The 21235-nt window shown below is 39.4% G+C and overlaps 1 protein-coding gene across 1 annotated transcript in view; it reads left to right on the forward strand.

The window, feature by feature from the left end:
- The window catches only part of LOC126259241 (dynein regulatory complex subunit 7), a 742488-nt gene that overhangs the window by 379768 nt on the left and 341485 nt on the right, over window positions 1–21235 (forward strand). The gene's annotated exons all lie outside the window — the stretch shown is intronic.

The raw sequence follows: 21235 nt of genomic DNA on the forward strand, positions 1-21235 counted from the left end.
AGAGAAAACAACACACATATAAATAATGCATAATTATCATGGAACATATGAAAATGCTCAGACCAAGACACGGAGCTCAATGTGAGTGTAACCCCAAGTCCCAACCAAACCTTACGTGTAACAACAAGAATTTTATAATAAGAATTATTAAAAGGATTGACCGGTTAATCTTACACTAAAATCGTACTACCCAAAAGAGCCAAGATTCATTGGACTGCTAGCATTTCCTTACCACCGCCATAAGCAATTTTGTAGTCGCTACATCAGTCAGGGAAGCAGCAACTTCCAGTACAAGTCAGTACTCACTAACACACATGGCAGCCAGAACATATGACAATTAATTTCAGGCACAGCTGACAAATAAGCAGACATTGATCAAGTTGTAATTAAAAGAAATTTTAAAACACGCAAATGTGGCACTGAAATACTTCCAAACAGAGGCACCAAAGAGTAAATTCAGTTCTTCAAACAGAGTGATGAAGAACCATAGGCAATTTGGCATAGTGGGAGCAACTTCAGCACAGGAGCACGTGCATCAATCAAGTAATGGGTACCTTACCCCCAAGGGCAGAATAGATGACACCAGAAAATGAGCAGCACTCCAACACCCACATCAGCACCTATGCCTCTTTGATGCAGAATAAATCAGCGGCATTGACACTAGGCCCAAGTATTGCTGACCAACCCAACTCTAGTGACACCTGCCGCTTATACAATCATGCGCCTGTAAGCTGTGAGCACAACCGGCCATTCATTACATGTGCCTCTTATCTCTCTCTCTTGCCCTGACTGTGACTGACTGACTGCTGATGTGATTAACAAGCTGTCCAAGGAACTACAATTAACTGGCGACCAAAGCACCACCTGGCAATGAGACATAGATGGATCATGCCAGTAGACAAAGATGTAAAAACATAGAACAAGCCAACATAACTTAACCTCCACCACTTAAGACAAAGACACCATCCCCTCTGTGGGTATACAAAATCTGGAGTCATTAGCACTCTTGACTTGGCTGACATGGACCCTCAAAGTTTTTCCAGTCCGGGGGTGACACACCACAAGGTTTACTGGATTAAAAACCCTCAAACCAGTTCAAAGGTCTAGAAATCATTAGAGTCAGCCCCTGGTGAGCCCCCAACAGGGTTAAAATTTTGGCCAAAGATCCTGTTCTCTGATTTAATCTGAAATGGTCTCCTCCCATGATTATAATACTTCCTAAACCAATTATGGGCTAGTTCAATATTCCTCTGTGCCTGCCCCCAATTCTGCTTAATAACATCCAAATTGATACTTTTGGGCAAAAGATCATTGATGTTGCAAAAGCTGGACAAAGGAGAATTAAGAGGGTAGGCAAGCATGAAGGTGGCTGGGACTGCCCCATAGGGGGTTTCTGATGATATGCTTAGTTTAAATCTAATACCATAAAATAAGAAGCATCGGGAAACCACGTAAAGGCATTATGAAGGTCGGGAAGTGGCACTGACTCAAACACTACCTTCTTATTGGGGGCATGATAATCAATTGCTGGCCTATAATCATTGTCTTGACCCCTTGAGACCAAAAAGATCAGGGAGGCATAGGGCAAAGTAGATGGTTGAATGACGTCCTGGCGAAGCATAAGATTTATCTTCTTGCAAAGGACAGGGTGGTGATAGGCAGTAAGGTCCTGTCATACTGGAATGTCGTCATTAAGCTGGACCTTATATTAAGTCAAGTTAGTAGCACCAAGTCTATCAGATAGCACGTCAGAAAATTTGTGTAAAACACTTAATAATAGCCGGACTTCATTGTCAACCAGATGGTCAACATCAAATTGAGAATCCTGAAGCTGGACAGAATTTTTGCTACCAGCAAAGTGGCATGAACACAGTGTTATTTTCTCGAAGGGAGACAATTTAAAATGGAAGGTGTTATGGCCGAAATCGAGCAGCAGGCCACTCAGCCATATGAAATCTACCCATGAGTTAATGTAACAGACAAACTCCTCGTGAGGAAAAAGGTCACTGGCTATGAAAAACCACAAGTAGCTAATTTTCTCTTTGTTTCCCCAAGTGGAGATAATCTTGCCCATTGTCAGTACACCTCTGCAAAGGAGAGTGCAAGGGAGGAAATTTACAAATATTCCTGAACTCTAAATACCACCTGTAATTAAGAAGAAAAATGGCGCTACCAGAATCCAACAATGCACAAACAGGTTCTTTGTTCAGACTAATACAAACCAAGGGGAGTGAAGAGTCCTTAGCGGCCCTCAACTCTGAAGAGCCTCAGTCAAAACATCACTAAAGTAGCTGAGGGCTAGCGGGTACAACAAGCTAAGGAAAATGGTGTGTGGTATCTAAAAAGCATTATCATGATGTTTGAAACAGACAGTAAACTGCAATACATGCTCAACCTGATATAATTGATCAACTAACAATTCTGATACATATTTTAACGAATACATGATGGGGTTAAGCATTTTTGTGAAAGTAGAGACAACATGGGCTACAGTTCCAAGAGAACCCCCAGGTTGAGATGCCTGGTCTAAGTTAGCTGACACTGTACTAGCCCGCCAGTTATCAGTGAATTCTTCTTTCAGCCCTAAGGTACTAGTTGAGTTTAACAATTTCTGAATGTCACCCTGCAATTTATCAACCACCCTCTGCTGTGACTGACTAAGTTGGAGACACCCTAATTCGGCCAATTCTCCCAATGGCAAAGTTGAGCTTGTATCTTAAGCAATTGTTTATGGGTGGGGTTGCTATTTTTGAGAATGTTCAGGCTTCGATCAGGTTCTTGTAAAGCAGAAGAACAGGTAGAAATTGCAGCATCTACCTTGTCAATAGTGTCCACCGTCACCACCATTGTATTAACCGGACTGGACCAGATGGCACGGAAATGAGCCACAAGTTCAGGGACTCCCCCGACATCAATTGTTTCCTTAGCTTTAATTCGTACTGAAGTTGCTCACACCAAAGACAAGATAACCAAAAACAAGCCCTGTTCTCCACCACACTGACTCAAATCTGGAACAATTTCAATGCAGTGTATTAGGTACAATATAGAAGATAAACAGCAACAAATGACTTGTCAAAGGACTACCACGCAATGCTGCCATGAAATGTTAGTGGCCATCCCAGGATAAAGAAACAACTAAATGGACATGGGAAAGTGCAGGCCATTTACGACAAGTCATTTGTTACTTCACAAGAGTCCAAAATATTTTATTGCACAAATAAGTCTTATAATTCAACTGCCTGGCAAAAACATATTTCTTCTGAATTCTCTTACTCACACCATAAAAATAGACCATTTTTCAAACATACATTAAAAATGGGAACTCTTCCGTTCAGATTTACAGGTAAACAGCACACAAATAGGTTCAATATAAATAAATAAATAAAAATAAACTTCTTATAACACTGGACAAAGTGAATCACATAATTCTGAAAACATATTTACTCAGTCAGGGAAGGCTCTTGGGCATTGCATCAATATTAAAACTATTTCATTAAAAAAACCAAACTTTAGATAGGGAAACCATGGAAGGTGCAGGTATGGCAGGCCAGGTCTGAATAAGATGGTTTAGATTAAAGGACACTACTGGGTAAATAATGCCTGATTGCTGCAAGACAGAAACTCAATTTATAAGGGATGTTGTAGCAAGCCAGGACGCCATAACATCTCAAGAGAGACGGGAAGCGGTGTGCCACCTGCATGCATGTACACAACTGACGCAGAAAGGCTACACCCGGTGGACCAGCAGATAACAAATAACATGTTGGAGCAGCCCCTCCAAACACTATGAACAGCTGGGAAGGTAGAGAGAAAACAACAAACATAGAAACCGTGCACAATAATCATGGAACATACGAAAATGCTTGGACCAAGACAAGAAGCTCAATGTGAGCATGGCCACATGCCCAAACCAAATTTTACAATCTGGAGTACTAAAATTATTAACTGGTTAATCTTACAATAAAATATAACAAGTTAATGTAATAATCATACGGCATTCAGACACATTTACTTAAGTGGCTTGGAAGCTAACACTGAAGCCACTACAAGGGCAAATACTCAACAGAGTCACGGAACTCAATTACCCAAAAGAGCCAAGAGTCAATGGGCTGCTAGCGTTTGCTTACCACAGCTGTAAGCAATTTTATAGTTGCTACATCAGTCAGGGAAGCAACAACTTCCAATACAAATCAGACTCAATTTTGACCTCAGTGCTCATTAACACACATGGCAGCCAGAACATATGACAATTAATTTCAGGCACTGTCAAAAAATATATCAGCTCAACCACTTGTTTATAGTGTAAAACGCTAAGATTGACACGTTTCGGAAGTCAAGCTTCCATCATCAGAATAATAAAAAGTAAAAGAACCTGTTAAAACTCGCTAAAATGGAACATGCACCAGGCAGGATACCATCATTTCATGAGGTCCTTGGAACATGTATACGTTATCTGTTTGTATAGACATCTCTGTGACTTCCTTGTTTACTTGCATGTGAGATCACTCACGTTTCGGTGTCGTGTTTAGCTACGTGGTGTGTGGTATCAACGAAGACACGTGGGCGGTTTACGACAATAGAGGAGAGAGCCATGTGGTTAGATGTTGAACACCATAGGCGACACCATTTTAGAGTTTTTTATATTTTGACAACTATGTGGAGATGCACCTTGGAAGACACGGCTGCAGCAAGGAAAGTAGCCACGATGTTTTAATTTCATTATCAGTTTTATTGTGCCTGGTGCATGTTCCATTTTAGCGAGTTTTAACAGGTTCTTTTACTTTTTATTATTCTGTTGATGGAAGCATGACTTCTGAAATGCATCAATCTTAGTGTTTTGCACTATAAACAAGTAGTTGAGCCGATATATTTTTTAACATTGACATTCACAACTGTGACCTCTCATCCAATATGGATAAAATCAAATTTCAGGCACAGCTGACAAATAAGCAGACATTGAATAAGTTGTAATTACAAAAATTCAAAACACACAAATGTGGCACTGAAATAATTCCAAACAGAGGTGCCAAAGGGTAAATTCAGTTCTTCAAACAGAGTGATGAAGAACCACAGGCAAACTAGCATAGTGGGAGCAACTTCAACACAGGAGCACATGCGTCAATCAAGTAATGAGTACCTTACAGCCAAGGGCAGAACAAGTGACACCAGAAAATGAGTAGCACTCCAACACCCACATCAGCACCTATGCCTCCTTGATGCAGGATAAAGTGGCGGCGTCGACATTAGGCCCAAGTATTGCCGACCAGCAGAACTCTAGCAAGGACTGGCCACTTAGACAATCATACGCCCGTAACCTCCTTGCACAGCCTGCATTACGTCACGTGTGCCTCTTTTCTCTTTCTCTTGCCCTGACTGTGACTGGCTGACTGCTGATGTAGTCAACAAGCTGCCCAAGGAACTATAGCCAAAGACTCAATTAACTGGTGACTGAAGTGCCACCTGGTGACTAGACAGAGATGAATCGTGCCAGTAGGCAAAGATGTAAAAACATAGAATGAGCCAACATGGCTCACTCATCTAGGAATGAAGGCCACTACGAAGCTGGTTACCAAATGAGTTGTTGGGCCAGAGGTCAAGAAGAATTGTTGCGATTGGATGTGGGCCTGTCTACCTTGCCAGGAAAGTAAAGTCAGATGACACACACATGCCCCCCTTAGGACAGTGCAGCATCCCCAAAGAGCACCCATGTTATGCAGGCATAGCATCATCAGCCCCCTCCCTCCCACTGAGGGCTTTTGATATATACCCTCAGTCATCAACCGGGTCATGAGGTGGGATGAAGCCACCCCTCTATGTAATGTTATGGCCAGTTCAGTCACTCATGCCTTTGTCAACTCCTGGATTTCTTCTTTCAGTTGTCCTTCATCTATAACCACTGACCAGAGCCACTGACTCAAATCCTTGCTGTTCTCTAAGCTTCTCTAAGCTTTATGAGCTGTGTTGTGTTGACGAGTTCAACACTGCAGCCTACCACGCATAGAGCAACTATCTCGTGGAGCATTGGCACCGCCCCCTTAAGACAGCACTGTCATGGCAGTTCCTGGTCAGAAGCACTACACTTACAGTGTCACTTGCTAACATCCTCTATGGTGAACCACTCATCCTCCTGGCTGGGTTCATCGAACACTCCCACCTCTCAAATGAGTACAAGCTTCCTGCTTCAGTTGACCGAGTACATGAACATATTTCACACATCTGTACTCCTGTGCTGAAACTGCATTCCCTACCGTGAGTCCTCGTTCATAAAGGTCTCACTGTTATGATGACGACAGATGATTCATCACCAATGTTGACTGGAGGCCAATGCTGAATAGAAACATATAAATCACAGCAGGTTTGTTAGTAATGTTGATAAGGTGCTGGCTGCATGGTCTGGATATGCAACGACTAAAATAATTAGAATTCGTTGGTAAAAAATAATATATATTGTACTTAACTGGTTGTATAGGAGTCTTCTTGGCTGCATACATTTAATTATAAACAGATAGCTATTGAGGCCTCAATTAGCCATACGTTACTAAGCACCTTGTTAGAGGTTGCTTCCTATCAGCTGAAGGCTATACTACTTTACTACTTGACGTCCTGAGCAAGAGTGGACGAGAGCTTGCTGGAGACTTGATACAAGCCGCGGAGTGGCGCTAGTCTCGACTTGCGGGTCCAGCGATACCAGAACGGACTGCGGTCGATGACTGCAACCCCTAACAAGTGTGGTATAGAATGTTGATACCACACTCACATCCTGTGATTATGATGTGCTTTGCGATGATTCCTATGCCTTCTTGGACCCTCAGAAAGTCCTTGACGGGGCACAGAACACATTGGACATTCTACTAAATGGCAACTGCCAAACATTCTCAGTAAATAGGGTAAAGTCAGCCTGGTTGTTAAGAGACAAGATACAGCTCTCTGTTCACACAACTTTGCCAAGTACAGTTGATGCTCCTCCACTAGGCACAATGCTTGCTGTGTGTGATGACTTCACCTCACAGTTTGACCACTTCCCTTCCAACTCCTTTGGTGCCTCTTGATACAGTATCTACCATAAACATGTGAGATATCAACCTATATGACCTCTCCATTGAGGTCCTAGTCAGCACAGTGTTCATTTTCCCCATCCGTCCACCAACGCAACACGATGCCTCAGTGACTGACGTACAGCTATTGACATCCTTTGAGCTCACACCAGATACTGAGCAGGACCTCATAGCAGCTGGAATCTCAGGTGACGGCATCCTCTCTGTTGTCGTGCCTCTCCACCTACAATTCATGGATCTCTCTCCACTCGACAAACCTCCCTTCTCCCGTGCAGGATAACACCTATGCCCACCTACGTGGCTTCAAGATTTTGTCACGGACAGCATCTCCATTCCTCCCCTGTGCTCTGTACTAGCCAGGGAATGGGGTAGGGGACAAATGTGGTTACTATCGACTACAAGAACATCATCTTCATGGTTGACTTGTAGACTCTTTGATTGAGGATCTTTCACATGTTTGTATTTGTGCAGTTCTTCCCTCGAATGTTCACACTTTGTATATGTGTGCTACAGTTATTTAATAAAAGTGTTCTTCAAAGTGCATTGTGTTGGTGATCATTATTCCTTCACCATGCAACTAAAGGAAGAGAATTATCACATGTTTAAGTAAGAGTTAAATTTTCCATCAACACTGTGTTGCCTTGTAATCATCAAGAATTCGTCCTGTAATTTTTCTCTAAATGCTTAAGCAAAATATTTTATCCATACAGGACCTTCCAGCTCTAAAACAGCCATTTTTTTCTGTGTCTTTTAATTGAGCTAGGCTATAAAATGTGGCTTTACAACATGAGCTACTAGCACTGATTCCTCTATAATTATATTATTTTTTCTGTCGCCTATTCTTCAGTGGAGGAGTGATGAAAACATATGTATGTTCCTTAGACAGTTGACATTTTCCTTTCATGCAGTTATTAAAAATATCACTTAGTGTTTCTTATTCCTGGGTCTGTGACTAACTTATTTATTAGGAATATCTACAGGAGCTTTATTATTTTACATGGGTCTTAATGTTGTCTTCACCTCGGTAATGATTGTGTGTTTTATACTTTTATCAAATGGTTGCATGCTACTTATTTGTTACTTGGCCTCTCAATTGTCTTGTAGCTTGTCCTGGTAGTAACTCCACCATTGTTTTGAAATTATGAATTAAAGCTTAAATATGACAATTTCCTTGAATGTTTCTCATCTGTGAGAACATTCCATGCATTCTCCTATAACACCCTTCACCTCTTCACATTTCCTGAAGACATAGTTTCTCTTTTGCTTTACTTACTTCTTTCTTAACCTTTTTGTTTTAGTTCAGCATACTTCCCTTTCATAGACTAGGCATACTGTCAAAGGGAATGAACATCTTGCAAACAAAATTATTTTATTGTTGTATCTGTTCAGCTGTACTGTGATGAGATACTATGTAACGTAGTCAAGTAAATGAAGATGACTTTCTAAGAAGCTAAAACTAATTACGAAACATCTGTGTGACTCAAGGCTGGAAAAATACAGTGAAGGGTTATTTTATATCTCTTTTGACTGCTCTACTGTGGTTTTTCCAGCATGAGCTACTCTTTGGAGTTATCTATTCTTTTAATTATTCAGGTAGCCGTTTGTTGGTGCTCATGGATTTATATTTATCTTTTTCTTCAAGGACATCATGAATGCTTTTCTTTAGCTAGTCCTTTTTCCTCATTATTGATACTAGATAAAAAAGAGGCACAATAACAAGCAATAATTATTCTAACAGCTAGTGCTAAGGACATATGTGTACATGCAGAGTACATGAAAGGTATGGTCTCAGAGAGAATGGATATTTTCTGATAGAGATTAAACAAGTATGAGGACTCAGGCCACATTCACTGCAATAATAAAATGATACTAGAAGAATATAAAAATTTTACAGATGTGCAACATTTCAAAAAACTCTTTAGATTATGAGATCTGATGAAGACAGATTCACTTGTGGCGTTGGAAGTGTGTTGTGCAGCTTATTCATGTTATAAACTATACACCATAATGGTAAAATGTTCCATTAACTCTAGAATACTGGTACTAGATTACAATAAACAGTGCAAACAGAGCTACACAAAAACATCTACATCTACAGCTACATCAACATCTACATCTGCATCTACATGATTACTCTGCTATTCATAATAAAGTGCGTAGCAGAGGGTTCAATGAACTAGCCTCAAGCTGTCTCTCTGCCGTTCCACTCTCGAATGGCACGTGGGAAAAACAAGCACTTAAATTTTTCTGTGTGAGCCCTGATTTATTTTATTTAATCGTGATGATCATTTCTCCCTATGTTGGTGGGTGCCAACAGATTGGTTTCACAATTGGACGAGAAAATTGGTGACTGAAATTTCATGAGAAGATCCCATTGCAATGAAAAACGCCTTTGTTTTAATTCATGTATCATGTCTGTGGCACTATCTCCCCTATTTTGTGATGATACAAAATGAGCTGCCCTTATTTGAACTTTTTTGATGTCATCCATCATTCCCACCTGTAGCGGATCCCACACCACACAGCAATACTTCAGAATAGGTGGACAAGCATGGTGTAAGCAGTCTCTTTAGTAGACCTGTTGCACCTTATAAGTGTTCTGCCAATGAATTGCAGTCTTTGGTTTGCTCTACCCACAACATTATCTATGTGATTGTTCCAACTTAGGTTATTTGAAGTAGTAATCCCTAAGTACGAGGTGTGGCTAGAAAAAAACCAGACTAGTACTGGTGAAACAATAAAACGAATGCAATAAGGCTGAAAGTCGCGTGGCCTGTCACGTGACTCTCGCTCCACCTACTGCTCGAGTTTCATCTGCCTCCTGCACTCAGTCTGCCCGTGGCGTCTGTTTTAAGTAGTTGACGTTTTGTCTGTGCGTCGGAAAATGTTGAGTGTACAGAAAGAACAGCGTGTTAACATCAAATTTTGTTTCAAACTAGGAAAATCTGCAAGTGAAACGTTTTTAATGTTACAACAAGTGTACGGCGATGATTGTTTATCGCGAACACAAGTGTTTGAGTGGTTTAAACGATTTAAAGATGGCTGCGAAGACACCAGTGATGACACTCGCACTGGCAGACCATTGTCAGCAAAAACTGATGCAAACATTGAAAAAATCGGTAAACTTGTTCGACAAGATCGCCGTTTAACAATCAGAGCAGTGTCTGAGTTAACAGGAGTTGACAAGGAAAGTCGAACAAGTTTACCGATTTTTTCAATGTTTGCGTCAGTTTTTGCTGACAATGGTCTGCCAGTACGAGTGTCATCACTGGTGTCTTGGCGGCCATCTTTAAATCGTTTAAACCACTCAAACACTTGTGTTCGCGATAAACAATCATCGCCGTACACTTGTTGTAACATTAAAAACGTTTCACTTGCAGATTTTCCTAGTTTGAAACAAAATTTGATGTTAACACGCTGTTCTTTCTGTACACTCAACATTTTCCGACGCACAGACAAAACGTCAACTACTTAAAACAGACGCCACGGGCAGACTGAGTGCAGGAGGCAGATGAAACTCGAGCAGTAGGCGGAGCGAGAGTCACGTGACAGGCCACGCGACTTTCAGCCTTATTGCATTCGTTTTATTGTTTCACCAGTACTAGTCTGGTTTTTTTCTAGCCACACCTCGTATTTAGTTGAATTTACAGCCTTCAGATTTGTGCGACTTATAGCTTAATCGAAATTTAGCAGATTTCTTTTAGTACTCATGTGAATAATTTCACACTTTTCTTTATTCAGGGTCAATTGCCATTTTTTGCACCATACAGATATCTTATCTAAATCATTTTGCAATTTGTTTTGGTCATCTGCAAACAATCTAAGAGGGCTTCTCAGATTGTCTCCTATGTTGTTAATATAGATCAGTTACAATAGAGGGCTTATAACAGTTCCTTGGGGAATGCCTATATTACTTCTATTTTAATCAGTGACTTTCCATCTGTTACTATGAACTGTGACCTTCTTGACAGGAAATCACAAATCCAGTCGCACAATTGAGGCAATATTCCATAGGCACACAGTTTGATTAGAAGAGGCTTGTGAGGAATGGTGTCGAGAGCCTTCTGGAAATATAAAAATTTGGTATCAAGTTGACATCTCCTGTCAATAGCACTCATTACTTCATGAGTATAAAGAGCTAGTTGTGTTTCACAAGAATGATATTTTCTGAATCCTTGCTGACTATGTGTCAGTAAATCGTTTTCTTCGAGGTAATTTATAATGTTTGAACACAGTATATGTTCCAAAACCATACTGCAAATTAACGTTAGTGATATGGGCCTGTAATTAAGCAGATTACTCCTATTTTCAAATGTCAAACTTATACCGAAAAATAATGACTATCAGAGTATTTCATATGAACACACTGTGTACCTGTGACATCAGCACTAATGGCTGTGGCAGTTCACCATCCTTCAATAATGCTAGCCATTGGTGCCAACAAAAAGTCAGGAGATTGAAAGCATATTTGTCACATGATAATCCTGACTAAAGGGTAGGGTCTGTTAATCATCAAAGTTTGAATGTATGAGGAATAATGATACTCCTGACAGAAATGGTAGGAAGAAGGAACACTGGGTACACTCAGTGTGTATCACTAAGAGTTTCATTCAGTATGTTGAAATGGCTGTTCCATGAGTTATTGAGGGAACAGAATGCAACCAACGCATACTGTATTGTGCATTGAAACTAATAAAAAAACAAATCTGTACTGAAGAGACAGACTTAAAGTAAATGGAGTGGTGTATATGATGCAGTAGACAAGAAACTCAAACTAACCTAGGTAGAAATTGAAGCTGCATGCAAGATTCTTTGGACAAGACTCAGTATGGTGGGTGAGCATAAACTTATAACTGGAGCTTCCTGTCAACCACCAAACTCACCAACAGGCACTGAAATTTTGAAGAGAACCCCTTGTCAATAGCTTGCATATTCTCCAATCTTACTGTCATCAATTAGTATATAACATTTTTGTAAGTACTGTGTGTGACAAAACATCCTGTGAAATAATATGAAATGTATTCTCTAAAAACCATCTAGGACAGATAGCTCAAAAGCCCAGTCATGATGGAAGTGTATTAGATCTGACAGCAACAAATAGATCTGACCTCTTTGAGGATGACCACATTGAATGAGGTGGTTAAAAAAACTAGCAGAAAGATATACATGTTGTGCAAACTAGATAAAGAGGTAGTCAAGTGTCATACCTCAAAGAGGAACTTCAGACCTTTAGATCTGGGCAGGAGCCTGTAGAGGCACTGTGGTTGAAGTTTAAAAGAATAGTTGCCCAAGCTCAGGACAGATGTGCACCCAGTAAAACTGTTCGTGATGGGAAGGACCCTTCATGGTATGCAGTCTGTGTAAAGAAACTACTAAAGAAATTGTTATTACTGACTTGTAGATGTAAAACAAAGCATAGGATTGTAGACAGAGAGTTGTTTGACTGTCAGAAGGGCAATATGTGAAGCCTTCAATGATTACCATTATGGAATCTTATCGAAAGACCTCTCTCAAAACCTAAAAAAATTCTGGTCATTTGTAAAGACTCAGTGGCACCAAAATTAGAGGCCATACCCTCAAGAACAATACAGGAACTGACCTGGAGGATAGGAAAGCAAAAAGAGAAATGTTGAACATGATTTTCTAATATTTCTTTAAAAAGAAAATGTAGGATTACTTCCCCAGTTTAATTCTCATGTCACTGTAAAGACAAGTGATACTAAGCATCACTGAAATCACTGAAACTGAACAATGTTTTAGGACCTGAAATTGTCTTATGTAAGCTTTAACTTGTAATTTCAAAACAATGCTGGAGTTACTATCAGGACAAGTTAAAAAACAAATGAAAGGCCAAGGAACAAATAAGCAGCAGGCAACCATTTGATGAAAGTATAAAACACATGATGGTTACTGAGGTGAAGACAACCTTAAGACCCATGTAAAATAAAAAAGCTCCTTTAGGTATTCCGACTGAATCCCTATCAGATTCTGTACAGAATTTGTGGCAGAGTTAACCCCATTTTAACTTTAGTGTACCATAGATCCATCTAACAAAAAACTGCTCAATCTTTAGATGGAACACTGGTCTGCAAAGCAGGTAATTGGAATCATCAACCAGATTACTGTCCAGTATCTTTGACATCTATCTGTTATAGAATCTTAATTCATATTCTGAGCCCAAATGTAATGATGTATCCCATATAAAAAGACTTTCTGTATGCTGAACGGCATGGATTCTGTAAACATCAGTATTCCAAAACTTAACCTGTGCTTTTCTCACATGACATCCTGAAAGCCATGGATCAAGGCAGTCAGGCAGATGCCTTATTTCTTGATTGCATTCATTACGTCATATCACATTATGTAGAACACATCATACAATAAAAGCAATACAAATACAATAAAGTTGAAAAATCAAAGAGCAAATAGCTTTTTCAAAGAGCAATTATTATTCCATGTTTCACATCATATTCTTCACATAAACAAATATTTTGATATTTTGTATTGCATACCTTCTGAAGTAGCCTGTGTTCTTTCTCGGGGTTCAGGCTATTTCCATACCAAATTCCATTGGAATCAGTCAGCGATTTAGTTGTGGAAATATAATTGACACAGTTACCTCCACATTTAATGCGATTAGTATAAAAGTATAGCTTAAACAAATTGAGGATTATATAAACATTGTATTCAAGCTGTTACCCATAGCTGTGCTTGAATACCAGTAAAATGAAATGAAATGTATGTGTATGGCTGTATTGGCCAGGAGACACCCTTCGAGATGTTTGGCCACTTCGTGCAAGTCTTTTTATTTGATGCCACTTCGATGACTTGTGCATTGATGGCTATAAAATGGTGATGAGGACAACACACACATCAACCACGAGGCAAAGAAATCTGACATGGCTGAATGACAAACGCAGGACTGTGTGACTGAGTGTTAGCAATGTTAACCTCAAGGCCATGAGCTGTTGATGCATATTTGTTTTATTATGGTGAGTTACAGTAATGATACTAAAATAATACGTAGACTTTGTAAAATTATTAAATATCAGTAAACAGACAAAGAAAAAAATGAAAGAAAAAATGTACAGTTAGGTGCAGTGCAGTAACACAAACTGCCCTCATGTATCTGCCTGTTACCCTCAGCTGCACTCACATATATAATAATCAAATGCAGCCTAGCTAAAAGCCTCCCAAACTCTAATGTAAAGGCATGGCATGTCACTGTTTATTGTTCAGCATTTAAATGATACTGTCATTGTGGTTCTTCAAGTGTCTCAGAATGTATAAGAGATGCATGATGTTCAGCGGCTAAATATGACATGCTTGTGACTCGTATTAATAAGGAAGTAGGGTTTAAACATGCTGAAGACTGCATAAGCATTGCAGTCATTATGCTCAATCACATTGTGTAAAATGTACCAATCAATAAAAGCCATTCCACAACTATGATGAAGTTCAAAAATCAAAGAGCACATTGGTTTTTTTAGACTAATTATTGTTCCATATTATGCATTATATTCTTCAAATTGATAATTATTTTGTAATACATACTTCTAAAGCACCTAGCCTATTTTCTTCCTCAGCATTTGAGGTACCTCCATACCACATTCCATGAAAATCTGTACTGCAGTTTAGTCATGAAAGTATAGCAGACAGAGCTACTTTTGCATTTATACTACGAGAGTCATTCAATAATTAGACAAATTGGTCTGGAGAAAAAAGTGTTTATTTTAACAAAACAATATTTTTTCTACTTTTCAACATAATCCCCCTGAACATTTATGCACTTGTTCCAAAGGGCTACAAGCTTTTTTATTCTGGCTGTAAAGAACTCATTATCTTGATGTTTGAAGCAATTTCTCACAAACTTTTTCACGTCCTCATTGTCCTGGAACCTCTTCCCACGTAATGCCTCCTTCAGTGCACCAAATAAATGGAAATCACTGGGTGCTGAATCAGGACTATAAGGGGGATGAGGTAGTTACAGAGAAGTTGTAGCATTAGAAAATTGTAGCGAAATGCAGGAAGATCTGCAGCGGATAGGCACTTGGTGCAGGGAGTGGCAACTGTCCCTTAACATAGATAAATGTAATGTATTGCGAATACATAGAAAGAAGGATCCTTTATTGTATGATTATACGATAGCGGAACAAACACTGGTAGCAGTTACTTCTGTAAAATATCTGGGAGTATGCGTGCGGAACGATTTGAAATGGAATGATCACATAAAATTAATTGTTGGTAAGGCGGGTACCAGGTTGAGATTCATTGGGAGAGTCCTTAGAAAATGTAGTCCATCAACAAAGGAGGTGGCTTACAAAACACTCATTCGATCCATACCAGATCGGGTTGACGGAGGAGATAGAGAAGATCCAAAGAAGAGCGGCGCGTTTTGTCACAGGGTTATTTGGTAACCGTGATAGCGTTACGGAGATGTTTAGCAAACTCAAGTGGCAGACTCTGCAAGAGAGGCGCTCTGCATCGCGGTGTAGCTTACTCGCCAGGTTTCGAGAGGGTGCATTTCTGGATGAGGTATCGAATATATAGCTTCCCCCTACTTATACCTCCCGAGGAGATCACGAATGTAAAATTAGAGAGATTCGAGTGCGCATGGAGGCTTTCAGACAGTCGTTCTTCCCGCGAACCATATGCGACTGGAACAGAAAAGGGAGGTAATGACAGTGGCAAGTAAAGTGCCCTCCGCCACACACCGTTGGGTGGCTTGTGGAGTATAAATGTAGATGTAGATGTAGTACTTCCCAGCCCATTTTGTCCATGGTTTCGGAGGTTAGTTGAGAAATATGAGGACGTGAGTTGTCTTGCTGGAGAATCACACATCTCCTCTGAGATCCATGACATCTTTCTCTCATGACTGGCTTCACCTTGTTTAAAAGCAAATCCGAGTAGAATTGGCTGTTCATTGCGTGCTGTTCTTCAAGATAATCAGAAAAAACTGGACCTTCAGCATCCCAAAACACCATCAATATGAGTTTTTGTGCTGATGTTTGGGTTTTGAATTTTTTCTTGACAGGTGAGTTGGTGTGCTTCCACCCCATGTTTTGTCTTTTTGATTCTGGCTCTTAATAGTGAACCCAAGTTTCATCACAAGTTGAAATATTGTTAAGGAAGTGTTCACCTTCTCTTTCATAACATTCCTTTAGCTCTACACACTGTCAACATTGTTACCTTGTGTAGCCACATCAACTCCTTTGGGACCCATCTTGCACATGTTTTTCGGTACTTCAGCTTGTTACAGATAATGTTATACACAGTACCAGTACTAACTTGAACCTTATCAACTATCATTCCCACAATCACTCAGCGGTCGGCATGAATAATGTCATCAGTTCGACTTTCAAGTGAGGGAGTTGAAACTGGAACTGGTGCCCCAGAATGGTGTTTGTCAGTCTCTGAGTCACAACCATTTTTGAACTACTCTACTCACTTGCAAAAATTTGAACGATTCATATAACCTTCACCATAAACTTTAAACAGTATGCAGTATACATTCACTGGTTTCTCTCCTTCAGCAAGTGAAAAACGAGTAACAGAATGTTGTTCAACTAATGTGGTGTTTCAAGCAGACTCGCCATCTTGAAATGTATTTTTGAGGTTATAAACAAAACAATGTTGATACATCCGCTGATCAGGGATCACCCCAGCAATGCCAACTTAAAGCCATAAAAGTACCAAACTTGCCCTACTAACAGTTTTTTCCCTAGTCCAATTTGTCGCTTTAATTATTGAATGACCCTCATATTAGTGTGGATGTGCAACTCATTAAAGCTATAGAACTGTATATTTGAATGTCTTTAATCATAATTTATAAAACAGAACATTCAGTTTAAGATATCCCATTCCATAAAGGGAACTGCGCAGAACATGTTCCAGTGGACAGATAATACATAAATAAATGAAGTGCGGTGGAATCAGTATTTGTGTAGGTGATATATTACGAGAAAAGTCATAGTATATTTACATAACGTTTTAAGTCAGACATAGATCATTAAAAATAAAGACTCTCAGTCTTGAATCTCGGGAATCAGGCTTTGTCAATCAGATTCCTGCAAAATTTGTTATTTTTAGCATGTCATTTATTCCATTAGATTCTTTGTATGAACCGCTATATGCTTTTTTTTATCTTGAAGGCCATATCCCTTTCCTTCTTTTTTGAAAGCAGATGCATTATCAAATATTAAACAAAAGAATGCAATGAAGAGAAAAAAAAACATTATGTTGAGATTTGTGTGTAGATATTGTGGTGCCTCGAGAATTTTGGGGTAAATTCTAGAGACACTTGGTCTTCCTCCATCTTGAACACTCGATATTTTAAGTATGAGTGTGGGAGAGTGGAGGTGTGTCTACCATGCCACCAGTCTTTGTGTGTGCAGGATGGACGTTTATCGGGAGAATACTGCAATCGTGGCAGTTGATCGGCGCAGACAAGTGTTTGCCACTTGCACCATGGAAGCTGTATGTGACATACAAGGAGCAAGCACACATTATTCTTTGATGGTGTAATGATTGTAACTGTTATGAAAAAATGAAATGTGATTTGACTAGAGACTCTTAATCTTCATTTGCTGAACTTGCTAGTTATGTTAATTTAATGTGTTTCTAACCTGTGGATATGCGAGAAGACTTACTTGACAGTGTTTGTTTATGTTGAGAATGAGATTTGTGAAAGTTTGATGTTTAAATATACATTGTTAAGAGGACCAAAAGAAACTGCGTACGTCTGCTTATTTTTATAACTAGAAAGAGTCTTGAGAGATTCCTGTTCCTAGCAAATATACTTCGGTGACAAGGAGAAAAGGAGGTTGCAGCAGCGAGCTAAGGAAAGTCGGCTAACCATCTCAAGTAAGTTGTATCGTTAAGGAAGTGGGAGTTTACACACATACCTCACCATTTTAAGTCATCCAAAGTGTTAGAATATTTTGTGAGTTTCTTTATTGATCTTTTTCAGGAAATTGTATTTGAGAGTGTGCGTTCCAGAAGTGTGTGTGGTAAAAAATGATTTCAAAACATTTTGGCTTTTTGTATTTGGCTGGTTGCCTCTTGCTAAAATGTGCCCTGACATGGGAAATTATTAATTAATGGCTGGGATATTGTTTACTCAGATGCAGAATAGAACATAAAGCCAATTATGCCATACCTTTCCCGGGGTTGGCAGAGCCTAAAGACAAGCTTGTTGGTACCAATCTAAACTTCATAAATTCATGTTTTCAGAAAGAAGAGAGAGATATTTTAGAAACATTTTCTACAGAAACTAAATATTGATAAGAAACAAAGTAAAATTGGAAAGGTTTTCCCATATCCTTCATGCCCACAGGCATGAAGTATGAGAACTATGTGAAGTATGAGAACTATGTGCATAATTCCACAGGGCTCAATACGTGGACCCCTGCTCTTTATTGGCTATGTTAATGACTTCTCAAACTATATAGCCTCCAGAAATGTCTTATATGCTGATGATATGACCATGGTCTCCACAGGTGAGTGTATGCAAGAGGTGGTAAACAAAAATAATGAACTTTTTGAAAAACGTAGGGTGTAGTGTATTGCTAACCAATCATATAGACAACACAAAAATGGAGGAAATTTATTTTAGTCTGAAGGTATGGAAATAAGAGAATCACAGTGTCAAACTATTGGGACTAAAAATAGACCAAAGGCTCTCATGGGATGACCATATAAGCTCTCTGACAGGCAGACTTGCACGTATGATATTCCTGCTGCATAAACTAAGATATTCTGTCAGTGAAAGTTTATTGATGCTTTGCTACTATGCCTTCTTTCAGTCACAGCTGCAATATGGAATTCTGTTATTGGGTAATTCAACAAGCACAAACTGTGTATTCAAATGGCAATAAAAAGCAATTAGATATGTACAAGGACTGAATCCAAGAGAAACATGCAAGGAGCACTTCAGCCTATTAAACATGACGACCCTCCCAAGTCCCTATATGTATAACTGCTTAATATACATAAAAGAAAATATACAGCAATTTACACAAATGAATTTACATTTGCACAGCAGTAGATACAACTGCATGCTTGATATAGACCTACTGTATTCTAGGCTGTCACTGACACACAACAGTCATGAACACCAAAGTCTAAAATTATTACTGCCACAATCAGTTGAAACCCTCATGCTCTTTAAATTTAAGGACGTTTCAAAATAAAGCATATTACTCAATTAGAAGAATATCTTGGAAGTAATTTGGAGCGAATGTATAAAGAATGAAATAATGTAACTATCATTAACTAAATATGTAAAACTGTATAATTAACTCTTGAATGAAATAAACAATGAAATAGTGTAACTATCATTAACTAAATGTGTAAAACTGTAATTCTTGAATGTAAACTACATAATGATTGTTACTGAAATCTTCTGATTAGTAAGAAGTTTATGAATCTATGTGTATATGTAAAATGATGATGTGTGTAAAACGTAAAAATTACTAACTACTAATACACACACACACATACACACGCACACACACACAGGGTGGTCCATTCATTGTGACAGGGCCAAATATCTCGTGACATAAGCGTCAAACGAAAAAACTACAAAGAACGAAACTTGTCTAGCTTAAAGGGGGAAAGCAGATGGCACTATGGTTGGCCTGCTATATGGCGCTGCCATAGGTCAAACGGATATCAACTGCGTTTTTTTAAATAGGAACCCCCATTTTTTATTACATATTCGTGTAGTACATAAATAAATATGAATGTTTTAATTGGACCACTTTTTTTGCTTTGTGATAGATGGCGATGTAATAGTCACGAACATATGGCTCACAATTTTAGACGAACAGTTGGTAACATGTAGGTTTTTTAAATTAAAATATAGAATGTAGGTACGTTTGAACATTTTATTTTGGTTGTTCCAATGTGATACATGTACCTTTGTGAACTTATTATTTCTGAGGATGCAAGCTGTTACAGTGTGATTACCTGTAAATACCACATTAATGCAATAAATGCTCAAAATTATGTCCGTCAACGTCAATGCATTTGGCAATACGTGTAACGACATTCCTCTCAACAGTGAGTAGTTCGCCTTCCGTAATGTTCTCACGTGCATTGACAATGCTCTGAGGCATGTTGCCAGGCGTTGTCGGTGGATAACGATAGCAAATATCCTTCAACTTTCCCCACAGAAAGAGACCTGGGGACGTCAGATCCGGTGAACTTGCGGGCCATGGTATGGTGCTTCGACGACCAATCCACCTGTCATGGAATATGCTATTCAGTACCGCTTCAACCGCACGAGAGCTATGTGCCAGACATCCGTCATGTTGGATGTACATCGCCATTCTGTCATGCAGTGAAACATCTTATAGTAACATCGGTAGAACATTAACCCGCCAAGGTCGCTGATGTTCCACTTGTTGCAGCCATTGTGGATTTTCCTTTGCCCAATAGTTCGCCGGTTTATGTTACCGCTGTTGGTGAATGATGCTTTGTTGCTAAATAGAACATGTGCAAAAAATCTGTCATCGTCCCGTAATTTCTCTTGTGCCCAGTGGCAGAAATGTACACGACGTTCAGAGTCGTTGCCATGCAATTCCTGGTGCGTTGAAATATGGTACGGGTGCAATCGATGTTGATGTAGAATTCTCAACACCGACGTTTTTGAGATTCCCGATTCTCGCGAAATTTGTCTGCTACTGATGTGCAAATTAGCTATGACAGCAGCTAAAACACCTACTTGGGCATCATCATTTGTTGCAGGTCATGGTTGACGTTTCATATGTGGTTGAGCACTTCCTGTTTCCTTAAATAACGTAACTATCTGGCGAACGGTCCGGACACTTGGATGATGTCGTCCAAGATATCGACCAACATACATAACACACGCCGGTTGGGCATTTTGATGACAATAGCCATACATCAATACAATATCGACATTTTCCACAATTGGTAAAGGGTCCGGGTAATGTATCACGAAGCAAATACCATCTGCATGTGGTACCACGTACTTATATGTTTGTGACTATTACAGCGCCATCTATCACAAAGCGAAAAAAGTGGTCCAACTAAAACATTCATATTTCTTTACATACTACATGAATATGTAATAAAAAATGGGGGTTCCTATTTAAAAAAACGCAGTTGATATCTGTTTGACCTATGGCAGCGCCATCTAGTGGGCCAACCTTAGC

Source organism: Schistocerca nitens, chromosome 5, assembly GCF_023898315.1.
Source record: "Schistocerca nitens isolate TAMUIC-IGC-003100 chromosome 5, iqSchNite1.1, whole genome shotgun sequence".
Taxonomy (NCBI): domain Eukaryota; kingdom Metazoa; phylum Arthropoda; class Insecta; order Orthoptera; family Acrididae; genus Schistocerca; species Schistocerca nitens.